The sequence below is a fragment of the Hylobates moloch genome, unplaced genomic scaffold, assembly GCF_009828535.3.
Source record: "Hylobates moloch isolate HMO894 unplaced genomic scaffold, HMol_V3 SCAFFOLD_11, whole genome shotgun sequence".
Classification (NCBI taxonomy): domain Eukaryota; kingdom Metazoa; phylum Chordata; class Mammalia; order Primates; family Hylobatidae; genus Hylobates; species Hylobates moloch.
Window position 1 is genome coordinate 28,107,568 of NW_026652286.1, and position 18,446 is coordinate 28,126,013.

At 43.6% G+C, this 18,446-nt stretch overlaps 1 protein-coding gene across 1 annotated transcript in view; it reads right to left on the bottom strand.

Annotated features, from left to right (window-relative positions):
- Positions 1-18,446, bottom strand: part of NAV2 (neuron navigator 2) — a 780,691-nt gene that overhangs the window by 531,609 nt on the left and 230,636 nt on the right. The window lies entirely within an intron of this gene.

Here is an 18,446-nt window from a genome sequence, read left to right on the forward strand (position 1 = left end):
AAGAAATATGGGACTATGTGAAAACACCAAATCTACGTCTGATTGGTGTATGTGAAAGTGATGGGGAGAATGGAACCAAGTTGGAAAACACTCTGCAGGATATTATCCAGGAGAACTTCCTCAACCTAGCAAGGCAGGCCAACATTCAAATTCAGGAAATACAGAGAATGCCACAGAGATACTCCTCGAGAAGAACAACTCTGAGACACATAATTGTCAGATTCACCAAAGTTGAAATGAAGGAAAAAATGTTAAGGGCAGCCAGAGAGAAAGGTCAGGTTACCCACAAAGGGAAGCCCATCAGACTAACAGTGGATCTCTCAGTAGAAACTCTACAAGCTAGAAGAGAGTGGGGGCCAATATTCAACATTCTTAAAGAAAAGAGTTTTCAACCCAGAATTTCATATCCAGCCAAACTAAGCTTCATAAGTGAAGGAGAAATAAAATCCTTTACAGACAAGCAAATGCAGAGAGATTTTGTCACCACCAGGCCTGCCCTAAAAGAGCCCCTGAAGGAAGCACTAAACATGGAAAGGAACAACCGGTACCAGCCACTGCAAAAACATGCCAAATTGTAAAGACCATCAAGGCTAGGAAGAAATTGCATCAACTAACGAGCAAAATAACCAGCTAACATCATAATGACAGGATCAAATTCATATATAACAATATTAACCTTAAATGTAAATGGGCTAAATGCTCCAATTAAAAGACACAGACGGGCAAATTGGATAAAGAGTCAAGACCCATCAGTGTGCTGTATTCAGCGAACCCACCTCATGTGCAGAGACACACATAGGCTTAAAATAAAGGGATGGAGGAAGATCTACCAAGCAAATGGAAAACAAAAAAAGGCAGAGGTTGCAATCCTAGTCTCTGAAAAAACAGACTTTAAACCAACAAAGATCCAAAGAGACAAAGAAAGCCATTACATAATGCTAAAGGGATCAATTCAACAAGAAGAGCTAACTATCCTAAATATATATGCACCCAATACAGGAGCACCCAGATTCATGAAGCAAGTCCTTAGAGACCTACAAGGAGACTTAGACTCCCACACAATAATAATGGGAGACTTTAACACCCCTCACTGTCAACATTAGACAGATCAATGAGACAGAAAGTTGACAAGGATACCCAGGAATTGAACTCAGCTCTGCACCAAGCAGACCTAATAGACATCTACAGAACTCTCCACCCCAAATCAACAGAATATACATTCTTTTCAGCACCACACCACACCTATTCCAAAACTGACCACATAGTTGGAAGTAAAGCACTCCTCAGCAAATGTAAAAGAACAGAAATTATAACAAACTGTTTCTCAGACCACAGTGCAATCAAACTAGAACTCAGCATTAAGAAACTCACTCAAAACCACTTAACTACATGGAAACTGAACAACCTGCTCCTGAATGACTACTGGGTACATAACGAAATGAAGGCAGAAATAAAGACGTTCTTTGAAACCAACAAGAACAAAGACGCAACATACCAAAATCTCTGAGACACATTCAAAGCAGTGTGTTGAGGGAAATTTATAGCACTAAATGCCCACAAGAGAAAGCAGGAAAGATCTAAAATTGACACCCTAACATCACAATTAAAAGAACTAGAGAAGCAAGAGCAAACACATTCAAAAGCTAGCAGAAGGTAAGAAATAACTAAGATCAAAGCAGAACTGAAGGAAATACAGACACAAAAAACCCTTCAAAAAATCAGTGAATCCAGGAGGTGGTTTTTTGCAAAGATCAACAAAATTGATAGACCGCTAGCAAGACTAATAAAGAAGAAAAGAGAGAAGAATCAAATAGGTGCAATAAAAAATGATAAAGGGAATATCACCACTGATCCCACAGAAATACAAACTACCATCAGAGAATACCTCTCTGCAAATAAACTAGAAAATCTGGAAGTAATGGATAAACACCTCTATGCAAATAAACTCAAAAATCTGGAAGAAATGGATAAATTCCTTGACACATACACTCTCCCAAGACTAAACCAGGAAGAAGTTGAATCTCTGAATAGACCAATAACAGGCTCTGAAATTGAGGAAATAATTACTAACTTACCAACAAAAAAAAAGTCCAGGACCAGACAGATTCACAGCCGAATTCTACCAGAGGTATAAGGAGGAGCTGGTACCATTCCTTCTAAACTATTCCAATCAATAGAAAAAGAGAGAATCCTCCCTAACTCATTTTATGAGGCCAGCATCATCCTGATACCAAAGCCTGGCAGAGACACAACAAAAAAAGAGAATTTTAGACCAATATCCCTGATGAACATCAATGCAAAAATCCTCAGTAAAATACTGGCAAACCGAATCCAGCAGCACATCAAAAAGCTTATCCACCATGATCAAGTGGGCTTCATCCCTGGGATGCAAGGCTGGTTCAACATACACAAATCAATAAACGTAATCCAGCATATAAACAGAACCAAAGACAAAAACCACATGATTATCTCAATAGATGCAGAAAAGGCCTTTGACAAAATTCAACAGCCCTTCATGCTAAAACCTCTCAATAAATTAGGTATTGATGGGACATATCTCAGAATAATAAGAGCTATCTATGACAAACCCACAGCCAATATCATACTGAATGGGAAAAACTGGAAGCATTCCCTTTGAAAACTGGCACAAGACAGGGATGCCCTCTCTCAGCACTCCTATTCAACATAGTGTTGGAAGTTCTGGCCAGGGCAATCAGGCAGGAGAAGGAAATAAAGGGTATTCAATTAGGAAAAGAGGAAGTCATATTGTCTCTATTTGCAGATGACATGATTGTATGTCTAGAAAACCCCATCGTCTCAGCCCAAAATCTCTTTAAGCTGATAAGCAACTTCAGCAAAGTCTCAGGATACAAAATCAATGTGCAAAAATCACAAGCATTCTTATACACTAGTAACAGACAAACAGAGAGCCAAATCGTGAGTGAACTCCCATTCACAATCGCTTCAAAGAGAACAAAATACCTAGGAATCTAACTTACAAGGGACGTGAAGGACCTCTTCAAGGAGAACTACAAACCACTGCTCAATGAAATAAAAGAGGATACAAACAAATGGAAGAACATTCCATGCTCATGGGTAGGAAGAATCAATATTGTGAAAATGGCCATACTGCCCAAGGTAATTTACAGATTCAATGCCATCCCCATCAAGCTGCCGATGACTTTCTTCACAGAATTGGAAGAAACTACTTTAAAGTTCATATGGAACCAAAAAAGAGCCCGCATTGCCAAGTCAATCCTAAGCCAAAAGAACAAAGCTGGAGGCATCACGCTACCTGACTTCAAACTATAGTACAAGGTACAGTAACCAAAACAGCATGGTACTGGTACCACAACAGAGATATAGACCAATGGTACAGAACAGAGCCCTCAGAAATAATGCTGCATATCTACAACTATCTGATCTTTGACAAACCTGACAAAAACAAGAAATGGGGAAAGGATTCCCTATTTAATAAATGGTGCTGGGAAAACTGGCTAGCCATATGTAGAAAGCTGAAACTGGATCCCTTCCTTACACCTTATACAAAAATTAATTCAAGATGGATTAAAGACTTAAATATTAGACCTAAAACCATAAAAACCCTAGAAGAAAACCTAGGCAATACCATTCAGGACATAGGCATGGGCAAGGGCTTCATGTCTAAAACACCAAAAGCAATGGCAACAAAAGCCAAAATTGACAAATGGGATCTAATTAAACTAAAGAGCTTCTGCACAGCAAAAGAAACTACCATCAGAGTGAATAGGCAACCTACAGAATGGGAGAAAATTTTTGCAATCTAGTCATCTGACAAAGGGCTAATATCCAGAATCTACAATGAACTCCAACAAATGTACAAGAAAAAAACAAACAACCCCATCAACAAGTGGGTGAAGGATATGAACAGACAGTTCTCAAAAGAAGACATTTATGCAGCCAAAAAACACATGAAAAAATGCTCATCATCACTGGCCATCAGAGAAATGCAAATCGAAACCACAATGAGATACCATCTCACACCAGTTAGAATGGCCATCATTAAAAAGTCAGGAAACAACAGGTGCTGGAGAGGATGTGGAGAAATAGGAACACTTTTACACTGTTGGTGGGACTGTAAACTAGTTCAACCATTGTGGAAGTCAGTGTGGTGATTCCTCAGGGATCTAGAACTAGAAATACCATTTGACGCAGCCATTCCATTACTGGGTATATACCCAAAGGATTATAAATCATGCTGCTATAAAGACACATGCACACATATGTTTATTGCAGCACTATTCACAATAGCAAAGACTTGGAACCAACCCAAATGTCCAACAATGATAGACTGGATTAAGAAAATGTGGCACATATACACCATGGAATACTATGCAGCCATAAAAAAGGATAAGTTCATGTCCCTTGTAGGTACATGGATGAAACTGGAAACCATCATTCTCAGCAAACTATCGCAAGGATGAAAAACCAAACACCGCACGTTCTCACTCATAGGTGGGAATTGAACAATGAGAACACATGGACACAGGAAGGGGAACATCACACACTGGGGCCTGTTATGGGGTGGAGGAGGGGGGAGGGATAGCATTAGGAGATATACCTAATGTTAAATGAGGAGTTAACGGGTGCAGCACACCAACATGGCACATGTATGCATATGTAACAAACTTGCACATTGTGCACATGTACCCTAAAACTTAAAGCACAATAATAAAAAAACTTTAAACTTTCAAAAGAAATTAAAGGAGATTGAGAGAAATTTGTTAAACAAGATACAAAGAGTGCTAATCGTTAAAGATGAGATTGATAAGTCAACGCCATTAAAACCAAGAACTTATGCTAAGAATACTTTAAAGAAAGTAAAAAAACCAAGTCACATGCAGGAAGAAGATATTTGCAATTATATAACAACTTACAGATTAGTATATGAAATATAAGGAACTCCTACAAATCGACAAGATAAAGCAAACAATTCAATAGGAAACTGGGTAAAAGACATGAACAGACATCTCACAGAAAAGGAGACACATGTGGCCAATTAATATAAAAAGAGATTATCCACCTTGTTAGTAATCAGAGAAATACACATCAAGCCAAAATGCTATTTTGTATCCATTAGCTTAGGAAAAATAAGAACCAAATGTAGGATAGGATGAGTATCCTATGAGTAGGCTTACACATTCCGGCGGGAGGATAAATTATTATAGTCACTTCGGAAAATAATTTTGCATTGCTGGTAAAGTTGAACATTCACATACCTTTTACTCAGCAGTTTTACTCCTGAGTGTATTCCCAAGAGAAAATCTTGTTCACGTGCCCATGAAGACAATGTTCAAGAAGGTCTACGCAGTACTCCCCATAATAGCAAAAAAGTGGAAACAACTGAAATGCTGACTGACAAGAAAATAAATCAAATTGCCTAAGATAGTGCCTGGTACACAATAAACACTCAATAAATGATAGCTGCTATGGTTTGAATATTCATTCCCTCCAAAACTCATGTTGAAATTTAACCCCCAATGTGGCACTATTGAGAGATTAATGGATTAATGGGTTATGGGTGTGGGACTGGTGCTTTGCAAGAAGAGGAAGACAGACCTGAGCAAGCATGCTCAGCCCCTCACCATGTAATGCCTTGAGCTACCTTTGGACTTTTCATAGAGTCCCTACGTGATGGGGCCCCTTGATCTTGGACTTCTCAGCCTCCATAACTGTAAAAAATAAATGTCTTCTTCATAAATTTGAAAAAAAGAAGAAAAATGTGATACTTCCCAGAGAAATTCCCAAGCACCATGTTCTTTTCCTGGGAAATCAATCTGGGTACAGGACAATCTTTTAGGCAGCCAGAAGCCCTTCATCTGGGTTTCAGTGACAACTGGCTGTGGCTCTCCGAGGGTACAGGCACAGTAACAACCACCTGGCAAAGAGAAATTAGCAAGTCCTGGAAGCCCCACCCCCCGGTCGGGTCAACAGCAAGAGTCAGAGTGCCACAGAAATAAATATATCCCATTCATAGAGCTTTCCGTTTAAGAGCTTTCAAAGTCATAAAGTCTGCATAAGGCCAAAAGACACAATTGTCCAATTAGAGGTTTTGTCTAGGAAAACACATATTTTCAAAGACATCGTTTGGTCCCCATGCCAGGATCATAGCTAGGCTGGTTTAATGTGCTGGGCCTCTGGGTTTCATAGTACTTTCCACTTAAGTGAGACAGGACAGAGGCCTTCTCAGAGCCTCCTGTCTCTAAGGTGGGGTCCAAGAGGGGCCAAGAGATGCTCAAAGCCAATCAGTCCCATGAGAATTCCAGAAAAGCTAGAATCTACCTAGACCAGGTCATGTAGAAGGGGAATAAAAACTAACATTTATTGGGTGCTTGCTATTTATACTTACTGAATTCCAGGTTCTGTTCTAAATACCTAACACATATCATTGCATTTACTCTTTATTATTGCCTTACAAAGAAGTGTCTATTTCCTTCTATCTTCCAGAGGAGAAACGCAAGGCTTAGAAAGGTAAATCAACATACTCAAGATGATCTGGCTAGTAGGGTCAAGATTTGAACTTAGGTCTAGTGATTCTAAAACACTTCAACCTCTACAATCAGTTGCCACCCATGACTGTCAGGGCCCTTTCTCCCTCTCTGTCCAGCTACTTGAGCTGTGTTATGAAGGGCAGATAGACGAAGACCAAGGAAGGGCTTGTCATTAGCAGTGGGAACAAATGAAGGGAACCAGGCCTGGGAGAGAATCCCTAATATTTGCCAGGAGCCATGTTAAGCATTTACTTAAATTATCATGCTGAATTCTCGTAATAGTCCTGCAAAATAAGTCTTATTACATCCATTTGACAATTGAGACAACTGAGGCTTAGAGAGGTTAAAAACTTTCCCAAGGCCACACAGCTCAGAAGTGGTGGAGAGTCTGCCTGAATAGACTCCTTGCTCAGAAGCATTAAGTCAGGCACTGAGCTTACCCACCTACGTACGCATCATATAGCTTTTATTCTTGGGAGGGATTTCTTTTTTTGTCAAATTCTGGCTCTACTTGTACACATTGCACTGATCACTTCCCTGATAGTCCTGGATGTTGAAACTTACACAAACACACATTTACATTTAGGCCACTTACTAGCTGAGTAATCTTGGGTATGTGAACATGTCCCTAACTCTCTCAGAGGGGTTTCTGCTCTCCTGGGACTCACCACTTAGACCAAAGGTAGCAAACCTTTCCTGTCGAGAGCCAGAGGGTAGATATTTTAGGCTTTAGGGCCATCCGCTCTGCATGGCAACTACTCAACCCTGCCCTGTAGTACAAAAAACAACCATAGACAATGTATAATCAATGCTATGGCCAGATTTGGCACACGAGCCTAAGTATGAAGACCCCTGATCTAGGTGGTCAACATATTGCACAAATAAGCGTTAAATTCCCATTTTGTAAGTACTACAAATGGGAGGTGTTACTGTACTCAGAGTGTATACTAGGAGGAACTAACCTCCAGGGGATGGTGGCTGGACAATGTCACAATGTCACCACAGGGCAGGGCCAGGACTGGAGTCCAGGCATCCCGTTCTCCCACTGGGACTCACCCCCTGCATGTGTGGCCTCCTTGGTCACTAGCGAATCTCCCAAGTCGATGTCCCTTCTAGAGGCTCAGTGACATCAGGCTGCACTCAGAAAGCAGCCCAGGACATCTGCAGCTGCCTGGCTTAGCCTCTGACTGGGGCCAAGAGCCTTCTACTAGCAAATCACTGGCTCATTTCTCTCCAGCAGAGCCTGGCTCACAGCACCTTCTGGAAAGCCGTTACAGCAGCTACAGCAGCACGCGCAGCGTTAATTTATGAAAATCTCAGCTTGTAAAAGCCCAGCTCGCAGGCAGAGCCGGAGGAGGCAGAGGCACTCTGCACTGGAGATGCGTGGACTGCTATTTGCTGCTCTTACAGCCACAAAAGGAAATGCTGGCGAGGGCTTCAGAGAAGGGGTGGTGAGGAGGGGACGCTGCTGGATTTAATAGCAGGAATACGAGTCATTTGTCTTATTGTAAAATAGATGTGTGTTTGGAAGCAGAAAATGCTCTGGATCCTTTCTTTCCTCCCCTTGCAGGCATGAAAAGCCTTGAGCAAAACAAAATGCTGCTGATTTTGAGTCTATTTTGGGCGCCTGTCGCTGATTGTCTGCTTCCGAGGCCTGTGCACATGCTGCCTTCTCAAAGAATGGTTTTAACAAATTGAAATGGAATGAATGAACATCTTGCTCCTGCTGCTGCTGCCACCATTGGAACAGAAAGCAGCCCCCAACAGTGGGGCCTGGTCCATGGCTCCTCAATTCTTCCCTCTCACCCCAGATGCCCACCCAGCCCACACCCCCATCCACACAGTGCTTGCTGGCGCCCGAGTTAGGCTGCTCACCCCATGCCAGGAAGCTATTTACCAAAGGAAATAACTCTGATAAAAGGGCTAAAAATAGGCAGCAGTGATGGAAAACATTTTGTTGAGAGATCTGCTGACAAGAGGGGAAACAGAGCTGTGAAAAAGATAGGTGGTGAAGGACACAGAGGGAGAAGTGGCTACACTGCGCATCTAGGGGGCCCAAGAGGAGCGGGTCAGGGCCCAGAGGCCAGGTGGCTCACACAGATGGCTACGCCTACGTGGCAGATCTTCCCTGCCAGCGGCCCCACCCTTGTGGTATTTCACCCAGCCTTAGAAAAGTGAAGGGGCACGAGCCAACAGGTTCCTTCGCCAGGTGGGTATCTGAGGACAGGTATCTGAAAAGCAGCCCCATGAAGGAAGCAAATAGAACGCTGATGGAAGCTGACCACACATTCGGCTTTCACCAGTTAGCAACACACTGACATTGGACAAGCTGCTTAACCTCTCTGAGCTTCAGTTTCCTCATGTGATAAATAAAGATACGGTTAGACCCACGTCATAGGGCTGTGGTGATAATCCATGCACACTATTTACCAAACAGTGGCATTATTCAGGTCATTCAGGCTTTTACAGACATGGATTGAGGGCTTTCATTGTGCAAAGCACTTCCTGAAACCCGGGGATTCCTTGAAGTAAAAGACAAATTCCTGCTGTAAGATAGTTTGATTCCTTAGTGAACGCAGTAGAGAAGGGGCAGCTGTCCTTAGAAATATATAACCAGCACCACTCAGCCTAAGACAGCCAAATGGAGGGACCCCAGGACACCTTCCCAGGCCACAGACACATCCATTCCATCCAGTGCTGTGTGTCTGCCATGCACTGTGTACTGAAGAGGGAATAATGAGAAAGGCTCAGGGTTCCCTTCTGAAGCCCATAGACTGGCAGAGAAGATAGGGAGGGAAACAGACATATGTTATTCACATGAAAAGGACCATACAGAGTTAGGTTTAAGAGTTCTCTTTGGGAGCAGCAGATCTTTGAAATTTCCAGGCACTGGAATGTGTAAGTTTTACAACAAGCTAAATATATACAAGTTAATCATATTCATGTATTTGCATAAATTAATAAACAGCAATTATATATTATAGCAATTTCTAAGTAATATCCCCAAATAACTAACTCAATATACCAAAATAGTAACAATGGTTATTTCTGGGTGGTGGAATTATGGGTGATTTGTATTTCTCCCCAAATTCTCTACAATTAGTATGCATTATTTTTGTAATAGAAAAACAAACAAATAAAACATGAGTAAGAAGCTAGCTGTTTCAAAATACCCTGCAGATGGGAAATCTGTTCACTTGCCTTGGATTCAGCTGAAAGCCTCTCTATGACTTCAAGAACCATCAAAAGTTTGAAGTAGCTCGAAAACAGGTTTTTGCATCAGAATGTGGCAAGGCTGCCCAGTCTCTGGCCAAGTGAGGTCTGATCCCTTATCTGTTTATTTTGTGGCTGAGGATCAGAAAGGAGTATGCTAGCTTGGAATGGGGAGTGTAGACAGAGGAGGACCCATTCCACAAATGGCTGTGTGCAAAGGGCACTTAGGCCTGGATTTGAGCACTTTCTCTGCCATACACTAGATGTGAGATTTTGGGCCAGTCATTTCACTCCTTTGAGCCTTAGATTCCTCACTCTGTATGACTTTAAAAAGCCATCCTGAACCACCCAGGCTCAACTGGGCATCTATTAGAGTCCACACTGTAATCTGCTCAGCCCTCTGTGTTACAATGGCCTCTTTGCTAGGAACAACTTTAAACTAGGGAACACACCTTGTCCACAGCTGTGATTCCCTTACCTCTCATAGTGCCTGGTACAGTGACCTTCAATACACATTTGCTGAATCAATGACTGAATGAATGAGATGCCAAAGCTCATGCTAGGCCCTGTAGCTGCAGAGATGAATGACGTGGATCCCTGGCCATCAGGAGCTCCCACTTTAGTTGGAACTCCGTCTCCCCAACACAATATAGGTGATGACCATGCCTCAAAGGGCTTATGTACAAAGAGAAACTAGAAGAATGGGAAAGAAAAGGTGAATTTCCCCAGGGGTGTCTGAGGAGTTACTTGTATAGGGGGGTAGAATCTGAGCACAGTCTGGAAAAATGAGTAGAGCTTCTCCTGCAGGTACAGAGACAAGGCAGGCAAAGGTGTGGAGTGGAGCAGGAGTGTGCACAGCAAGGAAGAGGCAAGAGCAAGGCTAGGGCCAGGGGTGGAGCACCTTGGATGGCAAACCAGTGGGTCTGACTGGCATTGTGGCTGCTGTAGGAGCCCAGGCTTAGAAGGAAAGCTGATGGGCTCCTTTCTCATTGCAATGGCAAGAGCAAGCATCTACCGCCTGTGCTAGATGCCAGCCTCGCCCAGCATGCTTCCACCTGCCCATCAGGAGGGCAAGGCAATAGGACCAATTTGGGGTTAATCACTGCTAAATCTAGTCTGCTGCAAAGAACCCCTCTAATTTAAACCAGCATCTGTGAGAAGGGCCAGCTTTGGCAGGGGCCTTGAGGAATGTGGACATGATTAACCTCTGCCAGTTGCAGCAAATTAACTGCAAAAAGAACATCCTGGCAGCACCCCGGATCTTAAGTGCAGCCAACCCTTGAAGATGCAGGCTGATTGCTTTGCCTGGGCTGGAAGTGCAAAGCTGTGTCTTTACCGGGCACTTCCCATTAGGAAGTACAGGGGCACCAGCTAAGCTCCATCCCTCCTCAGGGCCTTCGCCTATGCTATTTCCTCAGCAGGAAACCCCTTCGCCCAATTGAGTATGGTTGGCCTGTTCTGACCTTTCAAGTCCTGCTTCAAATGTTGTTTCCTTTGTGATGCCTTCCCTGACTCCCCATCTAAGGTGGCTTTGCTATTCTCCCCACACTCATCACTTTCTATTCCACCATTCTATTTTCTACTTTTCAAAGAGTTTATTTTCTTGCATGGTTGTTCATTTCCTTTCTCTCTACCTAATTCTAACTGGACCTATGCTCCACGGTAGCAGGAACCTTGTCTTGCTCACAGCTGTATTCGCTATGTTTGGCACTTAATAGGTGATCAACAAAAATAAATGGGATGGAAGGAAGGAAGTAAAGAAGGAAAAAGACAGGGTTTCTAATACAATGGCTCCAGAATGTCCACCCCAGCACTTAGCCCCACTGCCCTGGGAAGATGGCTCATTAGCCATGAGCTCACAGAAAACCTGTAGGCCAGGGCCAGGAATGTTGGAGCCCCAGGGACAACACAGGCCAGGAATCTGATGCTAAAGGAAGAATAAGGGACTAGGAAGGGAATTAACATTTATTGAGCACCTACTGCTCAATAGTGCCAGGCCTGTGGTTACTGAATGAAACCTCTCATTTTACAGATGAGGGGGGCTGTAGCTAATAATAAATCATAATAAACATAAAATATCTAACATTTATTTTTGCACCTGGGCTAATCACATTGCATATATCTTCCCAACATGTTTGGGAGTAAGCATGATTACTGCTCCCATTTCGTAAGCAGTGGGAACTAGGAACGCTCAGTAACTTGCTCAGTTTTATACAACTAGCTAGTGGCAAAGCCAGGATCAGAACTCAAGTCTTTCCAACTCTTGTCCAACATCCTCTTTTGATAGAAAATGCCTTTCACACTACCATGATGGCTGGTTTGGCCCTGCCCTGCAGCCAGCTCTCCAGGGAAGTTGCTGGAAGGAGCCCTGCCCCAGGCCATGGTTCTAGGCAGACTTCAGACAATCCCCAGTCATCCACCAGCTGCTCAGCAGGCCAGTTAATTAGCTTGCCACCCCCAAGTGCTGAAAGCACTTGGGCCGCCTGACACAGCGCCCTTGCCAAGAGCCTCCCACAGACACAGGCAGGTGAGGAGGGATGGGCCTTCTAGCCCTGCAAAGCAGCCAGCTCAGAAACCACCCAGGGAGGCCTCCCTGACGGGCTGGGTACAGGGGAGGGCTCAGGCAGCACTTTCTGTCCAGGACAAGAAAGCACAGTCCTCAGGCTCTACCACCTATAAGCTGGTGACCAGATAAGTTTCTTAATCTCTCTAAGCCCTAGCTTTCCCATCCATAAAGCTTCTGTGAAGATGAAGTGAAATGGCAGATGTCAGGCACTGCCCACGGCTGGCACAGGGTAGCAGCTCAGTGAAGCTCAGCTGTACCAGGTGAATTCTAAAATCAGAACCCGCCAGGAAATCCTCCTTCCCACCTACATACTCACACATGCCACAGTCATTGAGTCCATACCATGAGCTCGGCTGTGTGCTGAGCGCTGGAGAAAACATCATGAACAAAATGGTCAAAATCCCTGACCTCAAAGACCTTCCAGGTGGGAGTGGGTAATCAACAAAATAAATACAATTGTATGTCAGACAAGGTGCCAAGAAGAAAAAGGCAAAGCTGAGAAGATAGGTATGAAGTGTAGGGGCAGGGTAGCTGAGATTCTGAACAGGGTGCCCAGGGATGGGCTCACTGAGAAGGTGACTTCTGGGAAAAGAAGTGCAGGAAGTGATGAAGGTAGCCACACAGATGTCTGGGTGGAGGTGGGAGGTAAGAACGTTCCAGGCAAAGGAAACAGCAAGGTCATGTCTGAAAGCCAGAGGAGTGCCTGCCGAGCCAAGACGGAGTCCTCACATGATTTCAAAGACAAAGAATTTCCCAAAGAAGAGGTTAATGAGAAAATTAGATTCTGTAAAAATGCAATTTGTGGCCAGTTTTTCAAAAGGCATGCTGTTGACCCTGTTGGTTCTGCGGTTTGTTGTTTCTGGAAAGCGGTCCTTGGCAAACTTCAGCATATTCATATAGGTTTCCCCAGGTAATTATACTAATTAATATCAGCAATAGGAATTATAATCACTGTCATTTATCAAGTCACTACCATGTGCTGGGCAAAATTCTGGAAGCTTTTATATACACCATTATGATTCCCATTTTACAGATGAAGAAAATGAGGCATAGAGAGATTAAGCCTTTTAACCAAAGTCATGCAGCTCATAAGTGGGAGAGTTGGAGTTCAAACTCACACAGACTGGTTCTGGCATCTATGTGCTGACCACCATGTAACTACCTTAAAAACATGGAAGTCATTATTATTATTAACAAGATGGGGTTGCCCTGGGCTGTCCAAGCTTTCTTGCTCTTCCCCAAAAGCCCTGCTGTTTCCCCCAAAATGAACACCAGAACTTCCTGCTTAATCTTTTGCCCCAGGTCAAGTCCTTTGGTCAAGATATAAAATATTAAAGCCAAAAGGTTGCGGATAGAGTACTACAGCAAAGGAATGACCAAAATTCCAATCTCTATTGCAGAGAAGGGTGGCTGAGCAAGGAATATGGCAAGCTGATGCCACATCCCCAAGTCTCAGTTTCCCCGTCTGCCAAATAAGAAGGGATGGAGGGCTTTAAGGCCTCTTCCAGTCCCTGATCTTAGAGTTCAGAGACACGGACCCTGGACCCTGACCTAAGCCATGGAGCACACTGTCAGGAGTGTTCAACTGACACCCGGAAGGCAGCAGCCTGGGCAAGCTGACTGTGTTGCCAGGCAGTGGGAGGAGCAGGCCATACTACCTAAGTCCATGGCTTGGGCCAAAAGAGCATCTTCCCATCTGCACCCCTGTGTCTGCCAGTGTTGTCCTGTGGTCCTGCCCCAGGCAGTAGGGGACAGATGGTTCTACTTGCCAGTCTACTCATCCACAGGATGTCCCTAACACAGTGAGCGCTTAGAGGGTTGGGAAAGACCAAACCTGCCGCAGTCTCCCCTCTCCTTCATCCTTCCATCTCTACACTTCCTGTTTTGGGACCTCCTAACATATCTTGTCATTCAGCCTTTGGGAAAAGCTGATTTCCAGTAGGAAGGGGGTATAATCAATAAGTAATAGTAAAGGCATCATTTACTGACTGTTTTTCTGAGCTACATGTTTCTTTTTAATGAAAGTAAAATCGACATAACATAAAATTAACCTTTTCTTTTTTTTTTTTTCTTTTTTGAGATGGAGTCTCGCTCTTGTTGCCCAGGCTGGAGTGCAGTGGTGCAATCTCAGCTCACTGCAATCTCCACCTCCTGGGTTTAAGCAATTCTCCTGCCTCAGCCTCCCAAGTAGCTGGGATTTCAGGCGCATGCCACCACTCCTGGCTAATTCTTATATTTTTAGTACAGATGGGGTTTCACTATGTGGCCAGGCTGGTCTTGAACTCCTGACATCAGGTGATCCACCCACCTTGGCCTCCCAAAGTGCTGAGATTACAGGCATGAGCCACTGTGCCCAGCCGAAAAGTTTTCTAAAGTGTACAACTCAGTGACACTTAGTACTTTCATAATGCTGCGTGGCCGTCACTTCTAAGTGGTTCCAAGACATTTTCATCATCCCAAAAGGAAGCCTGTGTCCATTAAGGAGTCAGTTGCCATTCCTGCCCTGTCCTTTGCCCCTGGCAACAACTAACCTACTTTTGTCTCTCATGGATTTGCCTATTCTGGATAGTTCATAGAAATGAAATCATATAATATATGACCTTATGCCTGGCTTCTTTCACCTAGCATAATGTTTTCAGAGTTCATCCATGTTGTGGCATTTGTCAGTACTTCACTTCTTTTTATTGCTGAATAATATTCCATTGTACGGATATACCATACTTTGTTTATCCATTAATCTGTTGATAGACATTTGGGTTGTTTCTACTTTTTGGCTATAATGAACACTGCTGCTATGAACATTCATGACCACATTTTTTAAGCACTTGTTTTCAATTCTTTTGGGTGTACTCCTAGAAGTAAAATTCCCGGGTCATATGGTAATTCTATGTTTAACTTTTTGAAATACCATCAACTGTTTTCTGCAGTGGCTGCACCATTTTACATTCCCACCAGCATTATAGGAAGGTTCTAATTTCCCCATATCCTCAGAAACACTTGTTATTTTCAATTTTGTAAAAACTGTAGCCATCCTAGTGTGTGTGAAGTGATATTTCATGGCGGTTTTGGCTTGTTTGTCCCTAATGACTAACGATGTTAGCATCTTTCCATGTGCTTCTGGGCTATTTGTATATCTTCTTTGGAGAAATGTCTATTTAAGTCCTTTGCTCACTTTTTAATTGGTTTATTTATTTTAATCAGGTCTTTTTTATCATTGAGCTTTTTATATATTCTGAATACTAGACTTATCAGATATATGATTTGCAAATATTTTCTCCAAGTCTGAAGCTGTCCTTTGGTGTAGAAAAGTTTTTAATTTTGATAAAGTCCAACTTATCCATTTTACCTACTGTTGCTGGTGGTTTTGATGTCGTATCTAACAATCCATTGCCAAATCCAAGGTCATGAAAATTTACCTCTAGGTTTTATCCTGCAAGTTTTGTGTTAAGTGTTTTACATCTAAACTTCTTGACATCCTCTGGGTGAATTCCATCATCATCACCATTCCCATCTTAGAGACTAAGGGTCAGGACATTTAAGTTACCTGCCTAATGACACACAGCCAGGCAGAGCAGAGGCAGGGTTTGAATATGTGCCTTCAGCTCCGGAGCCCAAGATGCCTATCATTCAGCCTCTCCAGATCTGCCTCCTGTTGCCCATTATCCCCTCATCTCCAATAATGTAGGTAGTGATTCCACAAACAAAATGCTGGCCCCAAAGTTTGAAGGGAAGGATGGAAGAAATACAGATGTTCCCCCTGATAGCTACAAGGAGTAATTCTGCTGCCTGGGAGGAAGGCTCAGGTGAGAGCAGCCACCTGGTTGAATCCAAGGGGAAAGTCATCTTTACCTTTCAAACTTTAGCTTTAGTAGACTTTGTTGTGCTTTTGTACTTTGCTTCCTTATAAAGCAGCAACTCTGGGGCAGTGGGACAACCTCCATGAGCCATTTCATCTCATAACTCCCCATCCTGGGTGGTTAGGGGCAGTTCTCCCTCCCCAGGGAGCATCACATTGTAATCAGTTCCTGACAACGCAGCTCATTCCCTAGAGAAGGGGGTGAGATGTAGCCCTTTGCATCCTGATTCCTTGCCTTGAAGTTGACAGCAAACATTCATTTACTGAAGTCTATTATGTACCAAGCTCTGTGCTCTGGGGGCCACAGAAATAAGTTTTTCAAGTAGGCCAGCAGAGAAGAGAGAGAGAGAGAAACAGCTGCCATAGTTTGAGGCAGAAGGCAGGATGGGACAGACAGAGATGGCTATTAGGAATCAAATGTAGGAATATTCATTTATTCATTAAAAAAATTTTATGGGTTTTTCTTACATGCTAGACACACTTTTAGATCTTGGGATAAAACAGTGAAAAGACAGACAAGGTGCTTTGCCCTCTTGGGGTTTACATTCTAGTGAGGAAGAGAGACAATAGACAAGGAACCAGCTTGAGATGGGATCAAGAAGAGGCTGCATTTGAGCTGGGCCCTGCAAAATGAGTAAGACATTAATGCATTGACAAGGAAGGGAAGGACATTCCAGACTAAGAGAAATGCATGAACAAGGGCAGGGAGGGATACAGCTCCTTGACATATTGCAGGCGTATTTGCTAATTTATTTATTATTTAAAACTTTTTTCCTTGACTATAAACACTTTATTTTTATAAATTTAAAAAGTACAGAACAAGAAGAAAAATCATCCATCATTCCCTCACCCAGGATAATAAGTTTCATGACCATGCAGAAGCTGAATCTATTTGACTTCTCTGAACTGCTGGGCCCAAGCATTCTGTGCTCAGCACCTGAAAGGCATGTGCTGGGTGAGACAGAGCCTTGCTTTCTTCCAATGCTGCCTGTCACATAGAAGATGCATAGGAGACTCAGGGCAGTACATCTGAAATGAAAGTTAATGACTTTGGCCCAACAACTCCTAATCAGATCCACTTAGATTAGAATTAGAGAGACCTCACCTTTGCATTCTCAGAGCGTGGCTGACGTGAATGGGGAGGTGACGTTAGTAGCACAGACTTGGGTTCTGAGACCTGGCTCAGCCTTATGTAACTAAGACCTTGGGCAAGTGCTCACCATCTTTGCTCCCCTTCCTTCAATGGGGGACTCAAGAACAGGGACTAGACCTACCTGGGAGGTGCTTTCATAAGAAGTCAATGAGATCAAGTCTGTGAAGTGCTTAGCAGGGTCTGACAAAAACAGTGTTTCAGGAGAGAGCCTCTTATGCTCTGGACTTCTGGGTCAAGTTGGCTTTTGCCACTGTAAAGATCCATCTGTACAGCGTGGACATCCAGAACTCACAATCACAACCCAGAACTGGGCTCCAGACACACCCTCACCTCTAACTCTGCCTGCTCCATATCCTTCCTCGAGTATGAATCCTCCCAGGCTTCACATTGATTCCACAGCCCAAGTCTCTCATGTCTAGAGCCTCTCTCAGGGTCTTGGTACTGGAGCTCATTTCTACAAAAACTATTTTTACTGGGCATCCTTGCCTCAGCCTAAAGATCTCTGAGCCCCCAAAGACAGCCCTGGTGGCCTCCTAAGCTTCACAGAGTGATACTCAAAGGAAGGAAGAATGTGAGCTGTGACTTGTGCCAAAGCATGGAGAAGAATGTGCCAGGCCAAGGGAACAACAGGGGCAACTAGGCACAGGCACTGGTTCTCTGACTTGCTCATTCATGTTTCATCCATTCAACATTTACCGAGCACCTATTGTGGGCCAGGCGCTGCATCAGCTGCAGGATCACAGCTGTGAACAAGCACCTGCCCTCAGAGAGTGCACAGCCAGGGGGAGACAGAATATGAAATATGAAGTTACACTATAGTGTGATCGGTGTTAGGATACGAGGGTGCACAGAGCCCCTAACTGGGCATGAGGCAGGGTGTGTGCAGCCTGGGGAGAAGGTCAGTGATGGGAGACCCCTCAGAAGGAGGAACTTTAAGCTGAGCGTGACTGTGAGTAGGTTCCCGGAGGATTTTCTTTTTGAAAGAGAGGGTAAAGTGAGGAAATGAGTTCCAGATTGCAGAATAGCCTGTGGAAAGACCTAAAGACAAGGAAGAGTGTGGTCTATCAGAGGGACTGAATTAAGCTCCAGGGCTGGAGGTTAAAGGGCCATAGTGAGATGTCTGAGGGC